At 32.5% G+C, this 17,107-nt stretch overlaps 1 pseudogene; it reads right to left on the reverse strand.

Moving 5' to 3' along the window:
• Positions 1–3,000: 3,000 nt before the first annotated feature.
• LOC133319399 (uncharacterized) lies at positions 3,001–4,167 on the reverse strand (annotated as a pseudogene).
• Positions 4,168–17,107: the final 12,940 nt, after the last annotated feature.

A 17,107-nucleotide genomic window follows, 5' to 3' on the forward strand; every position in this document is an offset into this window, starting at 1 on the left:
CGCATTATGCATCCAATGCACATTTCATACACGATAAAGTTTTTTATTATTTTTTTGTTTCCCAGTTTCCTTAAATTATAAATTGAGAACAATCTGCCTTTGAGACTGGACCTCCTTGTCTAAAAATGAACAAATCTTTGCAGTTTCATGACTAATAACTGTAATACAATGTGTAAAAGGGACGTCATTAGCAATAAGCCGCCGTATTTAAAATTGGTTTCAAAATTTATTTATTTTTTAAATTGATTTTTTCATACTTTATTCAACAATACTCAATGCCCATATACTTGATTTAATTTCTAAAAGTTACACAATAAACGGCTAAATTACAGGTTAAACTTGAAGAAAATCAAATTTACTACCAATAAATGAATAAAACATGTAATAGTTTTTAAAATTAACAGGCTACTGATGAGGACTAAATGAAGTGTTTAATCATAAAAGGACCCTTAAAATTTAATTTAAGGGTAATGTTCTATGAAATTGATTTTTATAGATATGAGTATTTTAGGATTTACAAATACACACACACACACATACACCCATATGTATATATATACACACACACACATATATATATATATATATATCGAGGGAGAACTCTGACTAGAAAATTATTTAACATTTACAGTGAAGATGAATGATTATTGAAAAAGGAGATATGACGATTGCCGTTGTATAATATATTTAAATTGAAAAGTAAAGCGAGATTTAATTTAATACAGAAACTTAATTATCTAAGTTTTAAGCTGCTCACGTATTTTCCTCGCGTTCCTTTAAAGAAAATTAAAATTTCATCACTACAATAATATTTCTAACATTATTATCTTAAAACTTTGTCTGCATGTTTAAATACTAACTGTTAAAGTAATCAAGGCATCCAACAAACCATTTTTTTATTGGTAGATGAATAATAAATTATTTAGATACAATTTTTTTTTACCTACCACTTTCATAGTTACGTTAAGTTCTTAAAATGCCTCTTTTTAACATTCACTTTAAAAGACATCCGTTCACTATTGATGTAATTAAATCTTAAAGTGCTAATGATATCTGAGAATGTGAATGTTTTGAGAATTGTGAGTGACCGTAGAAAGTTTTGCTACTGAAAGAACGGATGTCTAAAATAGTAAATATTTTTGATATCTCGGTTAAAGCTTATTACATATGAGATGAAATTTAAATGGACTTTTTATACATTGGATTTATTACAAATCCATTATTTTAAAGAGAGGACGCCAGCCTCGCTGACGTCACTAATGTCACTTTTTTCAGTACGTTCCAGGTATTTTAAAATGAAACTTCAATTCTTCTAAATGTTCTTGTATTTCTCGAAGGTTCTTCATAATCACATTCTTTATGATCCGCACTCGCTGAACTCTGCAGTTCCCTGTCGTGCGTCCAGACGTCATATTTATACCAGAATTCAAACATAGTTCTATTCTCTTTGATTTCGTTTTACTTTTAACAATAGTAACGACGACCAATAAGTTGTTATAATAATTAACGACAGCCTTGAGTTATTTTCATGTTGCATCCGTCATTGAAGCTGCTTGCGCCGATATATGTTATTCAAGTTTATCTAGTTGAATATTTATTAGTATTTATGTTTATTATAATAATTATACCACTAACCAAATTTCACATCGATATTGTCCTCTCTCAGGTTGGCTAGAGGGAATTGCTATTTAGCAATAAGAAACGCTTTTGTACATCACCTCATGTGTTTTATTTTTATTTATATTTTTAGTTTGTTTTACTGTATTGTGTCTAATAAAGTGGTACATAAATACTTAATGTATTTAATACAATCTCGCTTATAAATTTATTTATATTGGAAAGCATTTGTTTCTTAATGTTTAGCATTCTTAAATGTTATTGAGATTAACTTCGGCTTGTAAGACCTTCATAAATCATACAAGCGATCGAGACATGCTTGTTATCTTATAAAATAAATTTTAAAAGTGTCATGGAATTTCTAAACGCTAATAAAATTTTAAATGTATATTTTACTAAGCTATATTATAAGTTTAGACATTATTAACAGATCGCTTTTAATTTGGCTTTTTTCTGTTTCACAAATTCGATCATTAAACTCTGTACAGTAAATATTTTTTTTGGGGTTATTCTTATTTTTGATTTTTACGATTAAGCAATATCAATAATAATGAAATTTCATAAAGAAACATATATACCTAATAACTTATTGAACAGAATCCCTTATGTTATTTATATTTTATACAGAGTATCAAATTGAACTCATCACCTATTAATTGCATTAACTATACCTACTGTGCCAAAGCAACTAAACTATATTGGGTTCAATTGGATTTTCTTACGATTATTCCCGATATAATTGGGTTTAACGTTGTCGGAAGTACCTATTGTACTTTCAATTTATTGGTATAGTATATTAAATATAGGTATAACATATTTTACATAACCTGAATAGATACATTTGGCTTTTCCATAGAATTTGTATATAGCGATATCTAATATTTTCGCGTACATACCTTTAATGCAAGTAAGTTTTAAATATTTTATTTCTACGTGTTACCGACCATTCGATTATTTTTCAGCAACCGGTGATCCGTCTGATGAGTGAGAGAGAGGGTTGCTCTTTCCTTTTGCCCACCCTTTCATCTCCCGGCTGTTGATGTATACAATGACCCTCTGTCCTGCATCAGCCAAAGTCTGTTTTGAGCGTGTTTCAATGACATGGGGTCTAGGGAGGCCCTGTCATTGCAGGTCGACGCCGGCCCCGTCTGTATCCCGTGCCAGTGACCCACAAAACTCGCCTCTCAGTTCAGACCAAGGATAATGCTCTTTGATAGGATGGCTACTGAACCATCAACCTCCTTAAGGCTGATGTTTCAGAAGTCCACGGCTATTTACCTCCCATCAGGAAGGCCGTCTTGTCTTTAATAGCCTTTATAATTAAAAAAAAACATTTTTAAAAGAACAAATGAGAGACTATACTCTTCTTCTTCTTCCTGGCAATTATCCCAGCTTGAGCCAAGGTCTGCCTTCCTCCTCAAACTCCTCCATTTTGCGCTCAAAGAGCATGATGTGACTCATGGTCTTAACGCCCCTATAACTACCACAATCTTGAACACTGACCCTGCCTCTGTAAATAGGGGTAATGCAGCTGTAACGCTACTGATGTGGCATAGTCCCAATTTTCAAGATGCGGTTGAAATGGTCCGTGAGTATGAGCACACCGAGAGAGCCCAAAGATTTCCACGCTTCGATCGGAATATCGTCAGGTGCCAACGCTTTTCGATTCTTCATGCGTCGAAGACAATACCGAGTTTCGTCAGATGTTATCGGGGCAATAAGTCCAAGATTGGGAGGTGGTTCGGTTGGAAGACTGCACGGGTGCTGAGTATTTGGCAACTCCTTGAAGCAGCATCTCCATCTCTTCTTCAAAGAGGCATGATTACACAGCAGCGTGCCCTAGGAATCTTTACCGCAAAGACATTTTGCGATATCTTGCGTCGCTTTATCCAGAGCTAATGCCAATTTGTAAATAAATTTCTGCCCCTTCGCTGTTTCAAGTGTATCATATAACGGTGATAAACTGTCACCGCGGGCTCTGGTAACAGCCCTTTTACTGGTACGTTTTGCTATTATGTACTCTAGTCTGTTTTCAAGAGAGTTTGATTACTGCCACTCCTTAAAGGCAGTCACTTTTCACGAATCTTCTCCTGCACTTCGTCATTTCCCCATCATGTCTCCTTATCAATGACCCCTGGAAAGGCCTAGAACTCGTTTACCTGCTGTGATAGTTGCTGACTGGGCTCAATCCCAAACTTCCTGAGCAGTTTCGCTATTAGTCGACAGAATTTGACTGTCAACCTCTGCCCGAAATTTGGACTGCATCGTTTCATTCAGCAACCACCACCTCATCCGAGGCTTACGTTTCTCGGATACTTTATTTTTCGGGGTGTCAACATAGTCCATGACAAGAAGATGATATTAGGCCATCAGGCTTTCACCAGGAATGATTTTACAGTTAGTCACCTTGCCGATATGACAACGTCTGGTCAGTAGATAATGTATTTGAGTTGAGTGAGACCCGCTCTTATACGTGATAAGGTGCTGCGGAGTCTTTTGGAAGAACGTGATCACGACGGTCGCAGCAACGGTCGATTTCAAGAAGACCATTCCGAAGCTCTTCAGATAGCACTACCGCTACACCAGCTTTACCTGAAGGCGACCCAGTGTATATCAGCCGGTAACCCTGTCCGAGACTTCATCCGAGACTTATTGCCCTTCCATCGAGTTTCCTGGAGAAAAGCACACTGGACCCAACATCTCATGACTACATCAGCGAGTTCTCTGCATCGTCCAGTTAGAGAGCCAATATTCCACGTTGCAAAGCGGAGTTTCCGTTTGGATACTGACGTCTTTAGCCGTACCCTTACTTGACACGGTAACCCTTGCCCACTTATCGCAGGTGTAGGGCGATGTGCCTGCGCGTCGTTTATCGGCGACTCCCTAGCCGTACCCAGACCGCTGTCTTTATCAACCATAAGAGTGGCGAGGAGTGGTTTTAATGGAGCGATCGTATCTGATCTCCAAAACCCCGTTTTACGAGTAAATAGTAAAAGAAAATATATAGAAGGTGGGGAAGAGGTTAGAAGGTGAATGGGAGGGGGGTACAGGACACCAACTTCATGGACTGGACATAGTGATGGCTCGAGGATCCGGGGTCGCGTACCCGTATATCCAAGACCAAAATTCGGAAAAATATTTAAATGGCTCATGACATATTTAAATGGCTAAGAAAGAGGCTTGACAGGAGGCAAAATAGTCTTCTAAGGCTCAAATTTTCTAGTCTCAGTATAAAACTTCAAAAAGAAAGACTAAGTCAAAAACAAATCACCAAGTAATAAACCAATGTTTCATAAATTTTTTTTTTATTTCTTTCATTCGAGTCGATTAAATTAAATTCAACTATGTGGCTCAACTATTCAACTATCAGAATTATTGTGATAATTCTCACAATTCTATAGAAATTCATTAAAGTGATGAGCAAAAAAGGGACAATAAAGCCCAAGGTGTCGGTAATAAATAATTTATTAAAATTAAATATTGGATTTCATTCGTTAATATCATAAAATATAAGAATCAAATAATAGTTTTGGGTAGGATTCAAAATTTAGTGATATACTAACTTTCATAAATGTTTTTTATGATAATTTCTATTTTTGAATAAATTGCTATAAATGACAACCAAACTTCAACATATGTATAGAAAACAAAAATAAAAATTTCAAATGAAATCTATTTAAAAACCACTGTGGATAATCCAAAGAATAAGTGTCACCAGACGCCAACGAGTAAACCATTTTTATAGGTTGTTTTCTTATAGAACTTACAAATTAATTCTTTTTTATAGAATTAGTTTTTTTTATAGAACGTACCATTTAATTAATAGTGGAAGCTTGTTATACATATCCTTACTAATTCATCATATAATTAAATTAACATCACTCCCTTAAAGCTGTATTACTTATTCATAAGCAATGAGATTTACCATGAAATCAATACATTAATATTAATGCTTCAGACCAATTAGACAATTACTGTATGTCCATATATACAAGAATTAATAAATAAGTATTTTCATTATAAGATACTTACATAGAACCGAAAAAGTATCCCTTTGTATTTTTCGAATGTATACACTTAAAGAAAGTATAAACACTGATCATAGACAATATTAACCAAGTTTATTACGTTTTCAGAATTGAAATAATATTTAAACGTATAATAATAATACATATTGGTAAAATTGTCAACAACATGATGTTATATCTGTTTTTATTACACCAAAGTAAATATTCTAACTGTGACGTCTATTTACAAACAATATTAACCTCTCTCAAATTAAAAGTATTAAAAAAAAGGTATTAGATGTGTTTATGAAAAAGTAAGAAGCGACGATTTATAATTCATGAAACCAAATGTAGTGGCTTGGTTTTTCCATTGTGTATTCACACACTGCTGACTTCGACGCGCGCCTATTTTTAATGTCTGAGATATGTACGCTCCTTCACCCTTGTACCGTTTTTTTTTTTTTTATGACAAAGGGCCCAAACGAGCAGACGGCCTATGTGATGGGGGTAGTAATCGTCGCCCATGGACATCCACAAAATAATTTTTCGGATGCGATGCCACCCTTATTTGGGGAAGATGGAGAGGAAAGGTTGGGAAAAGGGACAGGGTGGGAATAGAGGAAAGGGAAACCGGCTCTCTCACTCATCGGACATTACGCAACCATTAAAGACTGCTTCACGACGATCTTCTGTGAGAGGGTGGTACTTCCCCGGTTGAGCCAGTCCATGTTTGAGCTGTAGTAATTTGTCCACAGCTGGGCTCTACCACACATCCTCGCTCGTGAAGACAGGTACATACCGAGGTTAATCCACGAGGATATTGAAATTAAAAAACATCCCAATTTCAATAGAGAAGTTGGCTGGAATCTATCCAACACCTGTCAACCCCTCCTTAAAAACATAAAATCCCGACACCCATCCCAATTGACAGACATTCACATCTCGTCTGCTGTTGAACTCGATCACGGTTGCTGAAAAGTGACCGAAACGTCGGGAGTATGTAGTTTTTTACAAAAATAAAGCAGCGTAGTATATCCGAAAAATACTAGTTTCATTTAAATGATTACTCGCGAAAGTCTTATATCTCATTAGTTTTGTCATGATTTCTTTAACCTTATTCACTAGCATTATATCAATTTATTCCTAAGGATTCAAATGGGTATCTTTAAATTCTTTTATGAAATCTGATAATATTTTTTGTCGAAAATATTTTAATGTTGAAACAATTTTTTTCTATTATTTTAATAGAAATCTATGGTATTTGTTGAAGATTTTGCTAGTTAAACTTTAGGAAACAAGAGTATCAATGAAAAAAATAATTTCCTAGTTTGTATTGTATTATCGGTTAATCACACAAGTTATTCGAAGGATATTTTATACAATTAATTGCGAAAAAAAATTATTAAGTCCGTCACAATGAGATGACCCTTTGTTATGGAATTAAAATAGAAAAAAAATACACATAATGTGTGGTCTAAATATATTTAAAATAAATGTAATGTTACGAAAAAATATTATTATTTGATATTAGTCTGTCAGAATTGCTATGTTCCTATAAGATATACATAGTTATAGAGTTTATATTATGTCCACCGACTGACACATTTGTTTGTTTAATGAGATCTAAGACTTTCGCGAGTATTCATTTGAATGAACTAATAATTTTCGGATAACTAGGCCTACTTTATTATTTTTTAAAAAACTACATGCTCCTATTCCCTCCGTTTCGGTTACTTTGCAGCAACCGTGATCAAGGGCAGACGAGATCGTCTGCCCGTGTTGTTGTTTTTTAAATAATAAAATACGCGTATTAATCCGAAAAATATTAGATTCATTTACATTTGTTTGTGTATTCAAGTTCTCCTTTGCATTTATGATTTAAAGGTAAAAGACATTGCCAATAATAAAAACAATAATCAACATATTAATAATAGATTAAACGTTATCGATATTTCTTTTGAAAATTTACAACTGCCAATTATAAACAAAGGATAAGAACACAGACTTAAATATTGGGAGCCTTTTCGAGAAGCGCATTATTTCATGAGGAATCACTAGCGCTTTATAAATCTGTCCACCTCTGTTCACGCATTTTCTCTCAACTTTTGCGTCTTTTTAATTTCTAATTTAAGTATTAAAGCCTGTAACTGATAAAGAACGCAATGATTTTTAATATTAACATTAAGAAATTGAGATAGCATATAGCATCGCATAGCATAGCTGTCAGTCTCCACTGCAGTGTATCACCCCCGCCCTGCTTTTAGAAACTTCCTGCGGTATTTGAGTGGTGAGACGGGGAGAACGGGTTTGACTTGTCAGTGACTTTAGGCACACAAGATGTTTTAAACACAAATAAATCTCCCGAAAACCAAGTTAATACCTATCTTAATTAATATAATGAATTTATGTAAAATTCGTGGGCAAAACAAAAACAATCATAAGAAGTATAAAGAAATATTCAAGCTATTATTAAGTATACAATAAATGGGAGAAATTGAAGAGGTAATTTTGTGAAACTGATAAGTTCAAAATTAAATGATATTTCTACTTTATTATTTATAATAAAAAAACAAAGACTTTAAATAGATTTCCCAAATAAAATACTTCACATACCTATTTTTAATGCTAGTTCAAAGAGTTTTTCTCTAATGTTTCATCTTCAGGACCTCATATTCATTCCATCTTTAAACATTTTAGTTCACCAGAGGCAGAACTTGGTGAGTAGGTTCGTAAAAGTAAGGTTCGTAAAAGTATTTTAGATTTAACAAGGAAAAATAATAAGAAGTTATTAAAATTTTTAAGAAAACTGTAATACTTTACAAATAGATAATATGTTTTTAAACAACTTAAAAAAATTGAATTAAAATACTAAATACTAAGAAACAAAGTATTTCGTATATAAAATTGATAATTGACATTTTGTTTTTTAAATATATATGTATGTATTAAGATATATATGTACATATGTCCGACCATTACTTATTTTAATTTATTTTTATCACATCATATACGTTTTCCTCTTTTTTCCAGTTATCATTCCTGTATGAAAGAAGCTGTATAAATTATAAATAACATATTTATTAGCTAAACATTTTGTAACTTGGTAACAAGCTGTCCCAAAACATTGAATCATGGTAGAATGAGTTATATTGAACAGTGTTTTCCTCACCCATCTTGCCGCTCACGTACCTCAGAAGGTGAATAATATTATCACGTAATTTATAAATAATTCGTATGTTACAAAGGGTTCTAATGAAGTATACACGAAAAAGTACTTAAACACTAAAATCTTGATTCAGAAACATAGATAAGAAAAAAAGTTGTTTCTGAAAAATCCGTTTGATAATTTTACAATTACTACTGTTAATAGTTCAATACTATACTTTAGGACTGTATTTGAATCCAATTCCAATTATGTACAAAAATTTAAGGCTCTTATTAATTATTTTAATCTCTTATAATACGTATTTAGACGTTTAAGTTTCAAAAAGAGCATTTTATTCTACTTTGAAATAGGAGTATCACTAGTTTTTTATATATTTTCAGAAAAACGTTATGGGCTTCAAATTCAAAAATTCAAAAGTCCTATGTGTATACCTGTGGGAACTACCGCTTATTGTGAGAATGCCTCGAAAAAATCTAAGTTCTCCTAGTGTGAGAAATAAATCCTAAACTATAACATTAGTTCAATGACAGAAATCTGAAAAAGATCGTATGATTAGTGAGGCTGATTTAATTTCAGGAAATCTTCTTGTAATACCTCTCGGAAAAAGGGCTGATACTGTTAAGGCATGCCGAGAGGGTTTTCGACTGTCCCTTTATATTTTTTTCTTTACATTTGCGGATAAATATACGAGGTAGGTAACGGCGTGTTTCCGCAGAAAAAAGTAAAATATATTTATAACTCCTGCACCGCAAAATTTCAATAATGGAATAATTCATATCATTCGTGCTAAAAAGGCAACGTTGACAGCAACATACAAAAAAATCCTTTACCAAAGATATTTTTTGGGTCCACAGAAAGACTAATTAAGGAAAGCAGAAATAAGGGATAGTATTTTTATTATATAGAATCTATATAATTGCGAAACAGTGTAGCATTTTGATCTTAAAAGAAAGAGTTTGAAGTTAGCCTGCATTTCATTATGGAAATTAATAAAGATCAAGGCTTGAGCCTCTTAGACAACCCCATATAGTAGTCCCTTTTGAAAACATAAATAGGGAGTTTATTTCACACTACCATCATTTGATTGAAGAAATTTTTCGGAAACAGCATTGAACTCCACCATTGGGCAATCAAGGAATCCGGACTCTGTAGCGATGGAGAGTGGTGTGATGATAAAAGTTGGCCATTGTAACTTTTATTTTTATAGGTATAATAATAAATTTCTGTAAACCTTCACTTTTACATTGTATACGATACATAGCTAATTTGAACTTTAGAAAATTTAGCATGACTAGGACCTTGCGCGTCATAAAACTCTAGCTGTCAGTTTGTAAAGTATGTAAGGTATAATCAGGTCCCGAAATACATGCAATGTTACTGTTGGCAACAATTAGTTTATCAAAATTCCTTCTATTAACGGGCATTCTGCATAAATCATTATATTTTTAGGAGATATTTTAAAAATGTAGATGAACTTTTTTATATTCTTAATTTGAGTAATATTTACCTTAGTAAATCAGGGTCCCATTTTCAGATTTTGCATAAATTGAAAAGAACTACGGCCACTCTCTTTATATCCTTCTGTAATGATGGAACACCTGATATTAAAGTTACTGACCCTCATTATTAGAAATATTATTTGTTTATTTTACATTTTTAAAAAAATCTCTATGGTAATAAGCACTACTATTACTAAGACTGACTATTATTAAATTTGTAAATATAAAATAACAATCAAAATTTAGGTTTAGAATGTTTTAGCAAATACACTTGTCTGTTACTAACACGATTAAGAAATGTATTGTATATATGTTCTGTACATATGTATAAAGGTTGATGTTTCTCTCGTTCGCATATTTAGTGATATTAATTGCGTTAATATATCGTCGTTCTAAACAATGTTTATTTTGTTAATGTCTCCAGGTGGCAATTCATCGTTATCAAATAATACTCAGACGCACATTATTCGACGTTCTCCGTTCCTAAATTTCGGCTTGACGTCGTGAATAGCCTCATTACTCATAAGTATACGTAATCTTATTGCTCAATGCGTGAATATTACCCACTTTTTTCTCCGAAGACATATATTCAGAACTCGTTTTTATTATTTCAATTTAATACGAAGTTAACAATTTTGGATAACACAAGGACCTTAAGAGTATATCACTTTTATCTTCCATAAACGGCTTGTATATTGTTTGATTGAAAAATTTAATTAACTATTTCTTGTCAATAATTTATTACTTAAATGAAACTAATATTTTCGGATTACTAAGCGTATTTTATTATTTTAAAAACTACATAATTCCAACGTTTCGGTTACTTTTTAGCTACCTTGATTCCGGGCAGACGACATGTGAATGTCTGTCAGTTGGTCTTGTTATTTATCATTTACGACCAAAGATTTCTTAATTTTCTGTCGTACCACTCTAGAAGTCGGCAGAATGTGCTTACGGTGTCACGATGTCCTGCAACGTGGTCACGGACATAGGATTTTATATTTTTTAAGGAGAGGGTCCCAGATGTTGGATAGATTCCAGCCATCTTCTTTTAAAATTATAATCAAAACGGAATACGTTAAAATTAACATTTGGAATAATTTCGTTTATGCAAAATGTTAAAATTAACATTAATTGACCATTCAAAAATATATTTTCTAAATAATGGTTGTAAAACATACATAAAGGTATAAGCAAAATAGCAAGTATGTCATTACGGTCATCCCTGACACTATAAAATTTTCATACTCTATCTCGTTTGTGTGAATAATTCATTTATCACTAGTACTATCTCCTTCTATTTTTAAACATAGTTGAGAATAAAACTCTAAAAAGTAAATTAAAGGTTTAGTTATCGCAACTAAAAAAAGGTGGACATTGAATCGAAGGGTTGAAACGTTGAAAATATAACCGAATCAATACAACCTAAAAAATAATAATATTAATCACTTTTATTCATTTTCAAAGTTATTTATCCATATCGTTTATTGACATTTTTTTGTATTATTTTTATAGCTTTCAAAATATGCTTATTTTAATAAAAGATTGCAACCATATTTCTATTTGAAACTGTAGGTTCAATAACCTATCAATATACGGATTTATCATTAATGTTTAATGCGACCTTTGTATAAAACTTTTATTCGATGATGGACGATCACAGTATAAAGTAAAAGATGGTGCTTAAACCTTTGTCAAAATTTTATGGCAACTCACAATTAAAAGCGTATTATCAATAAAGTTATAAAATAATATACAATGTGAATTCGCGGGACAAAACCAATTAGCATAAATGGGAAACATAAACTAAACTGATTCAATAATGATATCCACGTCAATAATTTCATAAAAACAATACAGTCAGAGCAAAACAGTATTTATAAAATAGTTCATCTAAAATTAAACAGAATACATGATAAAACAAAACAGTGAATTATAATTAAATACAAATATATGAATGTTTCGATAGTAAACAATAAGTAACGCAGCCTCTTGAAGGGTAAAATGTCTACATATATAACTACCCTACTTTGTTATACATGTAGCTATTATAATCTAAATCAAATGACTAGACTTCATCTTTTCTTACGTTATTTTGCTTTCTTTTTTTACGTTGTATTGTTTGTTAAATTTTAATACTTACAATTTTTTTTTAATAAAATTATAGATTTAATTTCTTTATGACGTCGAAAAAAATAAATAGTTTTCGATACACCACATTTAGAGTAATAAATCACGAATGTTATTATTAGCTTTCTCTTTGAATATAAAATTATAAGTTTTACTATACTGGGCATTTCTTCGTAATCCTTATTCACCGGATGTATTTTGGGGTACAAATCTTGATTGGTAAAGCAGTAGTGAAGCATTAATTCGGAGGTCGTAGCGTTGAAAACGGATCGTGTATATGTTTTTTGATAGCTAACATAGAGATAAAAAACTTTAATGAGATCTAAGATTTTCGCGAGTATTCATTTAAATGAAACTAGTATTATTAATAATACTAGTTTCATTCAAAAAACTTTATTTATTAGAATTTTAGTCCAATCAAATAAAAAAGTAATTAAATTTTAAGTTTATAAAAACAAAACAATGTGGTTAAATAGTGAACCATCTAGACTATTAATTATAAATATAAGTATGATCTCCTGTGGTAAAAGGATATAAAAAAGTCTTAATAATTTGTTACAGTCCGAATATTATAAAATTACAGACCAAATTTTTTTTGAATTGTTACACATTTTACATTCATATAGTTTCACAACTATAGTATGCTAACTGGGTAAAATCAATTTTAAAGTAGCTAATTATAAACTCACGTTTATCTACTAAAAGGGTTCTCTAACTTTGTTATACCCAATTATAGCGAGGATAGTCTGAGAACGTCCAATTACAGTCGACATAATCTAGTTACTTTGACACATTAGTATTGTGAAATTTGTGAATATATGATGAGATTTTAATTGAAATATTGTCAGTTAACACCTTATAGATGTAAGCGATTTACGTATAAAATATACGACATTAAGTGTGGGATTATTTTTATTTCTTGTGTTATTGATCGAGGTAAAATTATTAAGTATAGCAATAAGGTACGATGTAAATTGAAAATAATTAGTTTTGCTTAAAGAATAGCCTAATAGAATTCGATGTTAGTTCAGATCACAGAATAAAAATTACAATATATCACTTTCAAGAAGGTTAACTTTCTAAAAAAAAGATTTATACTTTTAGAGTTTATCTAAAATTTCTTTAGAAAGGTCAATGCTTAAATTTGTTCTGTAAAAATACAAAGAAAACTCAAATTGCTTCTATTCTCTGATATTGTTCCAGTTGTACAGCAATTGGCTGTTCACTTTTCCAATATCTTCGTTCCAACTTAGTAATATTTAATCTCCGAGGAACTGAGTACAAATACGTGAATCACGAGCGTTACGTAAAGTTTGTGTAAACTAACAGATTGTAAGACGAACAGTTCATACAAAACTTAATAATTATATTACAGATATATAAATGAAATAGAACTTTATTCGTTAATATAAGTAACATGCACAATTTGTACTTACTTTTTCACTAAAGCTTAGAAGACCGTACAGGTATTTCACTCGAAATCGATTTGAAAGTAATCCTTTTATACATTTGTGAAGTACGAAATTATTATTAGGAAAAAAAATTATGCTATTTTACCAACAAAAACTTATAAAAATATGATTAATATATTGATCTTGAAATATTTAGCAATAATTGGACCTTTTGGGGTAAAATATATTATTTTATCCGTAATTAAAAATCTACTTGTAACGCTAATCAGAAATCTGCTTTGGAGTTTGATGAGTAAATTACTTTTTTAAGACACGTTTATTACCTGTTACCTGTCCAAGTAGCCACAACCTAAACTTCCTCGTCGCAGATCGTTCTTACTTGTATAGGAGACATGTACAGAGGAATTTCAACTTTTATAAAAACTTAGGTTCTTGCTGTCGTGGGCGCTTACTCTATATAAAAGTACTTTGTAACACAATAAAATAATTGCTTTTAAAATTATTATTCAAAATTCTTGTAAAAGCCTAAAATTTTCAACAATCAATCCTAATTCAGTGTTCATTAAGATTTCAATTTATTGCTCAAATTATACGCAATTTATTGAACAATAATACCTTAGATTCCAATCTTGTATAGTTGGTGAATATTAACACATTTTTCGTTGTTTTATAGGGTTTTCCATTAAGGGCGCTTGATCTTTGAAATGCAAAAAAAAATACATGTAGGAAAGATATTTGCGAAATTTTTTTTATTTGGAAGGTCTATCGACCCCATTATGTATGGAATATGACATCATTCAAATGACCGCCACGGCTTCGGTTGGTGGCGCGCACACGAAAGGTCCAATTTTCGATGACTCTGGCGCACAAATCGGGCTGTATTTGATCGATGGCGTGGCGTATGTTGACTTTGAGGGCATCGGTGGTTTGCGGCTTGTTGGCATAGACCTGCGACTTAAGAAAACCCCACAAGAAAAAGTCCAGCGGGGTCAAATCGCACGATCTCGGTGGCCAGTTCACGTCGCCTCCGCGCGAGATGACCATGTCCAGAAATTGCTCGTGCAGAACTTCCATCGTAGCGTGTGCTGTGTGGCACGTAGCGCCGTCCTGTTGAAACCACATGTTGTCCAGATCCATATTCTCGATTTCAGGCCAAAAGAAGTTGGTTATCATCGACCGGTATCGCTCACCATTGACGGTGACGGCCACACCATTATCGTTTTCGAAAAAATACGGACCAATCACGCCTCCGGCCCAAAATCCGCACCAAACAGTCACTTTCTGCGGGTGCATTGCCACTTGGTGAACCTCGTGTGGATTGGTCTCGTCCCAAATACGGCAATTTTGCTTGTTGACATAGCCATTCATCCAAAAATGCGCCTCGTCGCTGAAGATGATTTTTTTGCCAAAATCGGCGTCAACTTCCAACTGCTCTAATGCCCAGTCAGCGAACACACGGCGCTGTCTATGGTCATTAACCTTGAGCTCTTGGGTCAGCTGGATCTTGTACGGGTGCAGGCTCAAGTCACAACGCAAAATTCGCCAAGTTGTCGTCTGCGAAAGGCCGAGTTCCTGTGCGCGACGCGGAATTGACTGCCGCGGGGTTTCGAGGACACTGTCGCGCACAGCGGCGATATTCTCGGCAGATCTCGCGTTACGTTGACGCACGGGAACCGGCTGATTGTTAACTGACCCGGTTGACTCGAATTTGTCCACCAATCGACGGATAGTCGACTCGGCAGGACGATCATCGCGACCGTAAAACGGGCGAAGTGCGCGGAACGTTGCTCGAACTGAAGACCCATTTTCATAAAACAATTTTATGATTTGCACGTGCTGCTCGACACTGTAACCTGCCATGGTGGTTTGGGAGGACGGAATGAATATAACACACTGCATTTGACAGCTGTCACTCAAACAACATGGCCGCAATCAGCTGTCAAAGTTCAAGCGTCCCTATTGGAAAACCCTATATATTTATTAAATTTTTAATTTTAAGTTTTAAGTATCAAAATGATAATTTTATCAGCTTTCCATCACTGTTATTATTGTTTCCCCTTTTTCTAGGATTTTTAATTCTCTATTTGAAGAGGTTTTCAAAAAATATTTTATATAAATTAGCTTGACAGTACACTTAAAAAATATAAAACTCGTTGGTAAAATCTAGTATTTTGATATTCATTTTAAAAGCCGTAAGCGAGGAAAAGGCTTTAGCAAAATATATACATTATTCAATCGTGCGCGGACAGTGTTTCTGAATATGAAAATTTTATAGTCTGAGGAAAGTAGGGAATTTTTATTATTTTTGCTTCGTTTTCATAGAGTTAAGCAATAAATTTATAAAGCTTTCTGTTTACACTACAGTTAACTATAGACTATTTGTCAGGTAAAAACCAGTCTTCATTCATAACTAACCTTACCTAATGATACAATTTTCTCTAAATGGTAAAATAAAAGCGTAAATTGTTCAGCAAAAAATTTATTTCTACATTTCTTAGTGCAGCCTGCAATACTCAGAATTATCTTCTGATTTTTCCTTTGCATTGAAAACCATTGTGTTAAAAAGTTTTTCGAGCGACCTTTAAAAATATTATTAAAATAATAGAGCATTACATAATTGTAATTTTTACGTGTTAATTCACTAATTAAACGGATTAATTCTAATAGAATAATGATTTTTTTTTTATAATAAAAAAAATCATAAATAATAATAATAATTAAAAATTAAATACCCTTTTAAATATATTATTGAAAAATGTAAGAAGAATTTGGTATTACAAATTTTTTCCAACAATTTTCCCGGAATGAGGGATAACGATCAGATTTCGGATATTTATGAGTAACGAGCCTATTCACGACGCCCCATTGCTAAGCGGAGATTTATGGAACAAAAAGTGTCGAATATTATACGTTTTTTGTGTAATTTGGTGACGACATTGGATTGTAGCTATTAAGGTTACAAAAGGTTAACAATACTACAATATTAAAAAATCGTTTATCCTTATAATGCTGCTCTTTTATGTATGTATATGTATGTTTGTTATTACAAAATGTTTGACCTACTAATAGTTAACCATTACACAGAGATTTAATTTCTAATAAATCACTTAAATTAGTCTTGTAAATGCTTATTTTACAAGCAGAGTGGATATGTTGCTAAAAAAATAATATGCGAAGATAAGTTACTTAATAATATAAGTTTAAGACAGGGTTATCTCTTGAAAAAATATAAAGGTTCAATGACATAATTGAACCTTCATATTTTTTCAAGAGTTC

This window comes from Danaus plexippus, chromosome 19 (genome assembly GCF_018135715.1).
Source record: "Danaus plexippus chromosome 19, MEX_DaPlex, whole genome shotgun sequence".
In the NCBI taxonomy this organism is placed as follows: Eukaryota; Metazoa; Arthropoda; class Insecta; order Lepidoptera; family Nymphalidae; genus Danaus; species Danaus plexippus.